At 42.4% G+C, this 11565-nt stretch overlaps 1 pseudogene; it reads right to left on the bottom strand.

Annotated features, from left to right (window-relative positions):
• Positions 1-10104: 10104 nt before the first annotated feature.
• LOC127667125 (RING finger and CHY zinc finger domain-containing protein 1-like) lies at positions 10105-10877 on the bottom strand (annotated as a pseudogene).
• Between the last annotated feature and the right edge of the window lie 688 nt (positions 10878-11565).

Here is an 11565-nt window from a genome sequence, read left to right as displayed (position 1 = left end):
CCACCATTTCATTATTTACAATAGTCAGAAAGGAATAGCAGTAAACTTAAGGATTCATTGTGAACCAATCAGGGAACCTTCCAGTGATGCTTGAGGAAGATGGAATGCCAGGCCCACTTGCCCCAGAACTGAAAAGCCTTGGAGGAGAGCAGCCTGCTCTGGCTTCTATCTTCTGGGAGCAGTGACATGCTAAGCTAAAGAAATGGAGGACATCTTGTTTCTAGGGGAGCTACTATTTGTGTCACTTGTTTTCTATCTCTAGATGCCATCTTCACAGTACTGTGTTCAGCTAGTGCTGAGAAAACTATTCTAAGAGATAGAATGGCTGGGAACCAACTGTGCCCTCCCTGGAGCCCATGAGCAGGAAATTCAGACCTCTATGTTTTTCCACAGTAGCCCACCTAGGGTAGAGCTTTCGGACCTAATAGATGATATCTATTGTTCTCTAAGGATCTGCACTTTCCTGAGAGGAGCCAGTCACCCTCTGAGCAACCAAACCAGCTCTAAGCCTTTTGGGGGAAGGGTTTAGCTTAAATTTGAAGCTACATTAAACATTGAGCCTTGATCAGAAATATGTTGGCTTGTTATTTCTCTCGCCTGCCTGTTCTTTTCCAGCCCCAGCTCTCTTTCCAGGTGATCTCGGTTCCTGTAGCCACAGGCTGTTACAACCATCCTCTTGTATGGTTGATGGGATTAGTCAAAGACCCTTTGGAAAACTCATCAATCACACCACTCATAGTTAGAGATGCCAGAGGCAGACATGAGCCCATCTAGTAAAGTTCTCTCAGGGAACTCACAGGGGTCAAAAGTGGAGGTGAAACCACCACACTCTCTCAGCATAACAGCAAGTATATGCTCCTCACTTCTGACTATTGGTAGAGTAATCAAAGATATCTTTTCTTTTTTATCTTTTTTCCTCCCACCCTCAAATATATTTCAAAAAGAGAGGGACCACTTTTGCTCAATATCTGGCCACTCAGTGTCTTTTTTTTTATTCGATATATTTTTAATTTACATTTCAAATGATTTCCCCTTTCCTAGCCCCCCCCCCACTCCCAGAAAGTCCGGTAAGCCCCCTTCTCTTCCCCTGTCCTCCCACCCACCCCTTCCCACTTCCCAGTTCTGATTTTGCTGAATACTGCTTCATTGAGTCTTTCCAGAACAAGGGGCCACTCTTCCTTTCTTCTTGTACCTCATTTAATGTGTAGATTATGTTTTGGGTATTCCAGGTTTCTAGGTTAATATCCACTTATTAGTGAGTGCACACCATGATTCACCTTTTGAGTCTGGGTTACCTCACTTAGTATGATGTTCTCTAGCTCCATCCATTTGCCTAAGAATTTCATGAATTCATTGTTTCTAATGGCTGAATAGTACTCTATTGTGTAGATATACCACATTTTTTGCATCCACTCTTCTGTTGAGGGATACCTAGGTTCTTTCCAGCATCTGGCGATTATAAATAGGGCTGCTATGAACATAGTAGAGCATGTATCCTTATTACATGGTGGGTAATCCTCTGGGTATATGCCCAGGAGTGGTATAGCAGGATCTTCTGGAAGTGAGGTGCCCAGTTTTCGGAGGAACCGCCAGATTGATTTCCAGAGTGGTTGTACCAATTTGCAACCCCACCAGCAGTGGAGGAGTGTTCCTCTTTCTCCACACCCTCTCCAACACCTGCTATCTCCTGAATTTCTAATCTTAGCCATTCTGACTGGTGTAAGGTGAAATCTCAGGATTGTTTTGATTTGCATTTCCCTAATGACTAATGAAGTTGAGCATTTTTAAGATGCTTCTCCGCGATCCGAAGTTCTTCAGGTGAGAATTTTTTGTTTAACTCTGTACCCCATTTTTTAATAGGGTTGTTTGGTTTTCTGGAGTCTAACTTCTTGAGTTCTTTATATATATTGGATAATTAGCCCTCTATCTGATGTAGGATTGGTGAAGATCTTTTCCCAATTTGTTGGTTGCCGAAGAGGTCAAAGGGATACAAATTGGAAAGGAAGAAGTCAAACTATCATTATTTGCAGATGACATGATAGTCTACCTAAGTGACCCAAAAAACTCCACTAGACAACTCCTACAGCTGATAAACAACTTCAGCAAAGTGGCAGGTTATAAAATCAACTCAAGCAAATCAGTGGCCTTCCTATACTCAAAGGATAAGCAGGCTGAGAAAGAAATTAGGGAAATGACCCCCTTCACAATAGCCACAAACAGTATAAAGTATCTTGGGGTGACTCTTACCAAACATGTGAAAGATCTGTATGACAAGAACTTCAAGACTCTGAAGAAGGAAATGGAAGAAGATCTCAAAAAATGGGAAAACCTCCCATGCTCATGGATCGGTAGAATCAATATAGTTAAAATGGCCATTTTGCCAAAAGTAATCTACAGATTCAATGCAATACCCATCAAAATCCCAACTCAATTCTTCACAGAGTTAGAAAGAGCAATTATCAAATTCATCTGGAATAACAAAAAACCCAGGATAGCTAAAACTATTCTCAGCAACAAAAGAAATTCTGGGAGAATCAGTATCCCTGACCTCAAGCAATACTACAGAGCAATAGTATTAAAAACTGCATGGTATTGGTACAGTGACAGGCAGGAGGATCAATGGAACAGGATTGAAGATCCAGAAATGAACCCTCACACCTATGGCCACTTGGTCATCAACAAAGAGGCTGAAAACATCCAATGGAAAAAAGATAGCCTTTTCAACAAATGGTGCTGGTTCAACTGGAGGTCAGCATGCAGAAGAATGCGAATTGATCCATCCTTGTCTCCTTGTACTAAGCTCAAATCCAAATGGATCAAGGACCTCCACATAAAGCCAGACACTCTGAAGTTAATAGAAAAGAAACTGGGGAAGACCCTTGAGGACATCGGTACAGGGAGAAAGTTTCTGAACAGAACACCAATAGCATATGCTCTAAGATCAAGAATTGACAAATGGGACCTCATAAAATTACAAAGTTTCTGTAAGGCAAAGGACACCATCACTCAGTGTCTTTTAAAGGTGATGATCTTGAAACACAATGAGACGAGGCTGAATTCTCTTGCTTCATTTGAGAGTGAAAGAAATGCAAAACTCTGTTATAGATATGGAGGAAAGACACATATCTAGGTGACAGCGCCCACACTGCCATGGTACCAAGTATTGGGTGTAGGCCTGGGGGATTAACAGAACACACAGACACGTGTCATTCAGTAAGAAGAATACCAAAGCTTTACTGAGAGACCAGCAATATATATACTAGAGGCCAGGGAAGGGAACAGGAAAAAACAATTATAGCCATAGGTCAGGCACCTGGGAAGTTCCTACCACACTGGGTGGGAAGGCAGGAAACAAGCTAAGCCTTGGGATGTTTTGCTCTCAAGAAACCTGTGCAAACAGCTCAGCTGGAAATCAAGAAGTTAGACTCCAGAGAACCAAATAACCCTATTAAAAAATGGAGTACAGAGCTAAACAAAGAATTCTCAACTAAGGAATACCAAATGGCTGAGAAACAATTAAAGAAATGTTCAACATCCTTAATCATCAGGGAAATGCAAATCAAAATGCATTCTACCTCACACCAGTCAGAATGGCCAAGATCAAAACCTCAGGAGACAGCAAATGCTAGAGAGGAGAAAGAGGAACACTCCTCCATTGCTGGTTGGATTATAAGCTGGTAAAACCACTCTGGAAATCAGTTTGGCAGTTCCTCAGAAAATTGGACATAACACTGCCTGAGGAGTCAGCTATACCACTCCTGGTCAAATACCCAGAAGATGCTCCAACATGTAATAGCGACACTGTAATATGTGAAAACAAAACAAAACAAAACAAAACGAGGGCGCCCTAGTGCCCCATGCCTCAGAAGGCGATACCCATATCACTCACGAGAAATGGTCTTGATGCAAAAAGCAAGATGATTTTTATTCAAGAGGCTCTGGGGTCCACAGTCGTACACCCGTGCAGGGGTAGAAGACTATGGGACCTCAAGTGCAGAATTGGGACAGCTTTTATAAGTTTACAACAAAGCCCGTGAATCACAAACCAATCATTCCTTAGCATCACGAGCCTGTGTAGTGTGAGCCAATCGATTTGTACCACTCCATAGTTTTTAGGCCAATCAGTTTAAATTATCGGAGTTCAGGCTCTGTGGACCAATTAGTTTCCTATTTTCTTAGAGATCTATAGCTGCAGGTGGGCTCTGGAATGCGATCTTTCACCTAGTTTCTAACAAAGAGCAGGCTCTGGAATATGAGGTGTTTGGGGCTCCTTAGAAGGCTGGAGTTACAGCTTCTTTGGAGCGAGATAGCATTTTAAACTTCTGACTTCTTGAGGTCATTAGAGAGTAAGGCTGTATTTTCGATCCTTTCATCCCCCACTTCTTCTCTTGTTAATAGTTCTAATCTTAGAACTAGGAGAATTAAAGGTTAGCCTCCTCTTGGCTAAGAAGGCTCTCTTACTGTTGTCTAAGTGCTATGATCTGGACCGCACTCACTCATTCTCTAACAAAAGCAATAAACCTATTAATTATTCAAGGCCCAACTGTAAGCAACAGGAGCAAAATTACTAAGAGTAATCAAAGTAGAAAGCAGGGTGGTCAAGAGTACAAGATAAGGGCCTTTCCACTGAGTCTCAAGGTTTTCTTCGTGGTGGTGTCTAACGTAGACCAAATCTCTAACTTGGAAGCTATGTGGGACTTGCAAGTCTCATCCTCCTGAGTAGCCCTCCCAGAGCTGCTTCCATGCTCACTGTCTCACCCACTTGAGCACCTTGGGCCTAGAGAACAAAGGCCTGAAGCGCACAAAGGCTAGGAGAGCTATCTAATCATTAACGTGAGACTCTGTGGTCAATTTGGTGAGGGTTTCTTTTTCATTAGGGTTTCAGCAACTGTTCCTGAAGCCTTATACAGATCCAGTCGCCTATCTGGAAGCAGTGAGGAGTCTCTGGCATGCCTGGAGCATTTAAGGCAAATCTCATATTGTGGGACACCTACTGGGAGGGCCCAATGGACACCAAAGGAGTTGGGGTATCAAAGAGGATCTCTAGAGGGGATCAGGTTAAAATGGTAGGGGCTGTTCAGAAACAAGGGAAGAGGTACCACCCAGCCTGAGCCAGTCTCCAAGGTCAATTTAGTTAAGGTCTCTCATAGAGTTTTGTTTATTTCCTCTACCTGTCTTGAGCCCTGGGGACAGTAAGTCCAATAATGTTTCCAATTAGTCAATTTCTGACTTACTTTAGAAACAAAAACAGAACCATTGTCTGATCCAATTACCTTGGGCACTCTGAAACTTGGGAAAAATTTTTCTAACCTTGGCTGCTTACTAAGAAAAGTCTCAACCCATTTAGAGAAAGTATCTATAAATGCTAGAAGGTATTCATAACCATATTCTCCTGCCTTAGCTTTTATAAAATCACTTAATATACTCTAGGCTGTTCTTTTCTAGGTCTTTTGCCCTGTTTACTCTTTGCTGCATAAGTATTTACTTGCTGGCATATCTTACACTGTTCTATTATCTCTCTAGCCCAAAACCTGAGTCATAAATCTATACATTTGTTCCCTTAACTGCCAGGACAAGGGTTTTAATCCCCTAAATGAGTCCATCTGTGCATTTGGCCTAGTGAGTCTTTGGCTTACTTTCTGGGGAGTATAGTTCTCCTTTCTTGTGTGTACCTTCTCTTGGTAATAGTTGGTAGGGTTGCTACAATCTCAGTCCTTTTTTAAGTGAGGCTGTTTCTTAATTTTGTCCCATTTCCCAGTGGGTGTCTATATAGACCCATAACCAGTATAGGCTCCTGCATATCCATTCCTGGAGTCACTTGCTCTGCCTGATTATTGCCCGTTGAGTCTTTTCCCTTTTGACATCCTGGGCAGTGAATAATACTCACAGTTGCTGGCTTCATTAGGACATCTAAGAGGTCTAAGATTTCCTGTTGGTTTTCCTCTGATGTGAGAAGTCCTCTTGGCATATATCTCTGTGGACGTGGGCTGCGGCAAAGGCATACCTGTTATTCATGTGGATGTTGATTTTCTTGCTGGTTCCAAGTTCCAAGGTCTTGGTGAGGGCAACTAGCTTCACTTTCCGCGTTGACATATCAGGAGGTAAAGATTCTTCTACCCAGATGACATTTGTGCCATCCACCATAGCAGCACCTGCTTATCTCTGTCCCATCATGGAGAAAACTGCCCCTGTCTGTAGCAACTTTCAGCAGGGGTCAGTCTCTCTCTCTCTCTCTCTCTCTCTCTCTCTCTCTCTCTCTCTCTCTCTCTCTCTCTTGGCCAGTTAGCTGCAGCCCGTTGGGCAGGAAGCATATCTGACACCCCGCCCCCATTTTGGAGAGTATGTCTTACTCCAACAGAGAGTAGGAACAGTCTGGGGTGACCCTAAATGAATGGGCTACCCATCCCATCCCTAGGTCCACTGTTCTTCAGGTAGTCCATGAATACATTTTGGTGACAGTGGCTTTTTAGACCCAAGCTCTTTTCTTAGAAACAGCACCATTGGCTTGGAAGACCAAGTGTTGAGCCCATGCGTCCACCAAGAACTGAGTGGGCTTCTCTTTCAATCCCACAGTTATCCTGGGTTGGGGAGGTGGTCAGAAACCCCATCTCCCCTAGTCACTGTCTTCACCCAGGGCTAACACCTGGGTTTGCCATTTGGGGGCCCTTTTCCCAAGACCTGGGAATTCCTGCTCCCGGCTCCTATTTCTTAGGGCACACTCTGGCTCAGTGGCCTCTCTCCTTACAGTATGGACACTGGTCCTTTTCTGTCTCTCTTTTCTGCTTTTTCTAACTATTATAGCCAGGATTCTCTGTAGCTTCCTTCTCTGTCATTTTTTCTTTCTTTTTTTCTCCATTTTTTTCTCTTCTGTCACCCTATCTCAGCAAACTGCACTAAATCTCTCTATAGACTTTCTCAATAACCTATACTAAATCCTTCTACAGACCTTCTCAGCAACCTGCACCAAATCCCTCTAGCCTCTGAAGCCTTTTCCTGATATCTCTACTAGCCCCATCTATAAAAGCCATTGCCATAGTAGCTTTATATTCCTTGACTCTGGAGTCATTGCATGTATATTGGTAGAATGAATCTATGAGCTGCTCTAGAAAAGTTGCAGGTGACTCATCTGGTCCCTGCTTAACCTTACATACCTTGGTCAAATTTGTGGGCTGCCATGCCCTCGAGACTCCATGCCAATGGAGTCTGGTGTTGGTCCTTCAGGTACCTCTTACCTTTTTTCTGAGGGGGTATTCTTTTTGGCTTCCTGTATTACAAAGAGATTAGTCTCTTGGGAAATATATCCTTAGTGAGAGAGCTACCATAGTATCAGGATAGGTGGTCTCAGGTCTCCTCATGCTCCACTCCTGTAGTCTTCTTTAAATATAAATTGAGCATACTATAGGCCATTTTGTAAATTATAAACTATGAGATAGACATAATACCTAATTTATCATCCCTGTCAATTAAACAGAACCTTTTCATCTGTATTATCTTAAAAGACTGTCAGAATTAACACTTAAGAATTAACATTGCAAGAACTGACTCATGTCTTGGCTTTAAATTTTATGTCACCTGAAAATCATTTATTTAAATCTTTATCAGCTTCCTCAAGAGTAAACAGCTTGGGCTGTCTATGAGACTAACAGTCTTCCATACTATCAGAAATCTAAGAGTGACCAATATTAACTGAAAATATGTAGAAAGCTTAACACAGCTTCTAAGACTTAAACATCATCCATGGATTTTTGACGTTTTTGAAAACCAACAATCTATGTAATGTGGAGTGTTGTCTGTTAAACTATCTTCAGCTGTTTCTGATTGAAACCTAGAAAATACCCTAACAATAAACTCAGAGCCTTATATTTTTATTTGGCCTTAAACTCACAGGCCTAAACATCTCAGATCTATAATAATAACAGCAAAGAACTGGGTATAAATCCTGTCCATCTAAGTCCAAGAACACAGAACACTTTCAAATTTTTAGTATTTATACCAATGAAAACCTTGATTTTGTATCAAAATAAAATCTGTATCAAATAAGAACTTATGCCTTGAACTTAATAACAATTATAAAGATTTTTATCAAATGAAATTATGCCTATATAATTAATTTTATTTTCTCCCCATTTTAAATCTGACCATTTCTATATGCTCTAGAAAGACAATTTCTTCAAGCTGAATATAGATTTTGAGATATGAAGGGGAGTGGTATTTTCTGTAATATAAATCTCAAAACAAGATTTTAGTATCACAAGACAGATTTTTTTCACTTAATATTTTAGAATCTAGTCTTCTGTAGGTTTCCATTATTTTGATCTCTCTCCCAGAGGAACAATATAACCACAAAGTTTAACATCACATTGATCATAATAATTTAAACAATTTAAAAAGAAATAAACCATCTGTACCAACTTGAACCCAGAATTCTCGCACCTGCCACATTGTGTGTCTTTTCAAGACTTATCATCCCCACCACGAGGTGTTATAGCCCAAGTATTTTGTCTCTCCTTTTGTTTATGTTGGCAGGTGAATCATGTGACCTGATTTTGGCGCCACAGAGAGTTGCTTTTCAGTCAGTCTAAAGTCCAAACAATATCGTCCATCTAAGTCCAAGAACACAGAACACTATACAAAACAACACCACATAGATAGCCTGACCCTGCCACCATCAGGCCTCTAGATTCAAGAACACAGAGCAAGGAAAATTACACAATTTGCCCCTAGAGGGGCCCAGTTTCAGACACCAGGTACCCCTGCACACACTGCAGAAACCAGATAAAAACATATTCAGCAAAACATGGCTCCTCCCGCTGTTACTGCCTTGCTGTTTACAGATGGAGAAGAGCCTTATTTAGCTCTCTCCAGGGCCTAAAGCTTCATCCAAACCCCCACAGTCTTGACTAGCATGGCTGCAAGTCGAACTCATCATCCCAGACAGGTTCTCCGAGCCCCAGACACTTGCACGCAAAACCGAAATTTTCAGACAGGCTTACAGACTCAGACCTTGACAAACAGTGAGATAGACAGAAAACAAACCACCGGTACCCATTCAGTGGTCAAAGTGTAGACAAAGACACACAAGACAAAGACTGACAAGTATTCATCTCCACCGAGACAGACACAACCAGGTCAGAAAACCAGATGGCTGGGAGGGCGAATAAGTTCTCCAATTCAGTAAAACTACCGTGTCCTCTCTGACACCCAGATGGGAATCTTCCAGGCATCCTTGGAGTTCTCCTGAACATCCTGGGACGTATCCCAGGGCCGTAGCCTGAGGTCCTGTGAGCACGTCTGCAGACCACAGTCCTCTGGTCTTCACGGACTGAGAGAACAGCTGCCCACCAAAAGCGTGTATCTCCTCAGATTCAGATTAATGCTATATGTATAGTATTCAAAGGGCTGTCTTAGAAAATTAAAAAGCATATGTAATTAGATTTTAATAATAAGAACTTAAAAATTATAGTACAGCCCTTAAAAATCAAAGACTAGTTAAAACTGAATGCAGTTCTATCAAGAACTATAAATTAACTCTGCATACATTAGTGTCACGTAAAGTTCAATGAAAATATTAAATATTTCGATGAATGTGACTATATCTGATACAAACATCATTGGCTTCAAAACTTGACACTAAAGGACTTTCCAGTCTACACAGGCTCAGAGGCTTCACCCAGTAAGAGCTATACAATTCCATCCAGAGTCTTTGATTCCTCAGGTGTGTACGGTGTGGTGCGCTGTTGTGAAGTGGTTTAAAACATCGCTAATGCACAGTTAGATCTGACACTGGACTCTTTTGAACAGAGCTTCATCTGCATCCTAGAGCTGTTCTCCAGCCAAGGAGAGGGTTAGGGTTAGGGTTAGGGTTAGGGTTAGGGTTAGGGTTAGGGTTAGGGTTAGGGTTAGGGCTAGGGCTAGGGCTAGGGCTAGGGTTAGGGGTTAGGGTTAGGGTTAGGGTTAGGGTTAGGGTTAGGGTTAGGGTTAGGGCTAGGGTTAGGGTTAGGGTTAGGGCTAGGGTTAGGGTTAGGGTTAGGGTTAGGGCTAGGGTTAGGGTTAGGGCTAGGGTTAGGGTTAGGGTTAGGGTTAGGGCTAGGGCTAGGTTTAGGGTTAGGCTGTGGGGAGGTTAGGGAGGCTGTGGCCTCCAGCCTGAGCAGTATTACAGGAGTCACACAGCTTACACTTCATGCCTAAGATATGGAACTGGACCGTGGATCGTCTATTACAGTCATTGCAGAGAATGTTAACAGTCACGTTCTGGTATTCCGACAGCATAGGAGTCTGAGCTACCTCATTATCTGTCTCCAGTAAGGAGTCATGTCTAAGGCAGAATGCATACACAATGGGCATCTGTAACCTTCTTTCAACATTTCTTCATAACACGTCCTGTGTAGGAGATGCCCACATGACAAGATATGAGCCACAACATGGGACATGTGAATGTTCTCCAAGCATATGGGATAATTCTGCTGGGAAACATTTTCAATATGCTTTTGTTTTCCTTGAAGATTCATGGCTAGGCATAAGTTACATTTCAAGCAATGGAAAAAAAAATCTTCTTTTGGATCAATCCTACAAATTCCACAGTTCTCACAATGATCCTGCTTCTTATCTTTGTCAAACAGGTGGAAAATATTGCAGTAATATTCTCCAAACACTGCTACAGCCTTCACATGTCTGCTGGGCATGCTGGATTTTTTTCACAGTTGATGCACTGCACCTCCTTTACTTTGAAGCGATGTAGCTGATGATCATCATTGGTATCATGACACAGGCAGCTTGTCACAACGTGCCCTGAGGAGACAGGCTCTGTCATAGCGCTCGCAGCCTTATGGCCCTTTCGCCAGGTTGTGGATGACATCTTTCCATGCTATTGGCGCCATTTCCTCCTCCTCCATCTCACCTTCACAATCCACTGAACCTTCCCCGGCTTGGAAGCCACATCTTAAAGAAGCAGAGTCGGTCTGATACTCCCTTCTCCGAGCAGCTGCCAATGCAGTCAATCACGTGATCTGGAGCAGCTGGATTTCCGGTTTCTGGAAGAAGGGGCGAGAGTCAAGTGAGACTCTTAGTCCGTTGTCTAAGTTAGTCGCTGTCTTCACTGTTAACGGTAATAACTCTTAGGTTGGTTCTTCTCCCCCTGCCCCATCGTTGCCAGCCCAGATTATAGGGCAATGGGGACCGCTGTGATGCCAGGTGGGTGCCACCAGCACCAGTGAGGAGCGGCCGGTGTCTAAGTGTGTGTGTGTGTGTGTGTGTGTATACATAATTTTTATTTTATTAGTCCTCTGTCAAATGTAGGGTTTGTGAAGATCATTTCTCAATATATAGGCTGCTGTTTTGTTCTTTGCCTTATAAAAGCTTTTCAATTTCATGAGGTCCCATTTATCACTTATCAATCTTAGAACTTGAGCCATTGGAATTCTGTTGAGTAAGTTGTCTCTTGCACCAATGAGTTCAAGGCTAGTCCCCACTTTCTGTTCTATCAGATTTAATATATTCAGTTTTACACTGAGGTCTTTGATTCACTTGTGTAGGGTGGCAGATATGGATCTCTTTGCATTCTTCTAC

Source organism: Apodemus sylvaticus, chromosome 16, assembly GCF_947179515.1.
Source record: "Apodemus sylvaticus chromosome 16, mApoSyl1.1, whole genome shotgun sequence".
Classification (NCBI taxonomy): domain Eukaryota; kingdom Metazoa; phylum Chordata; class Mammalia; order Rodentia; family Muridae; genus Apodemus; species Apodemus sylvaticus.
Note: the sequence above shows the minus strand (reverse complement) of the source record. Positions and strands in the feature narration are given on the sequence as shown.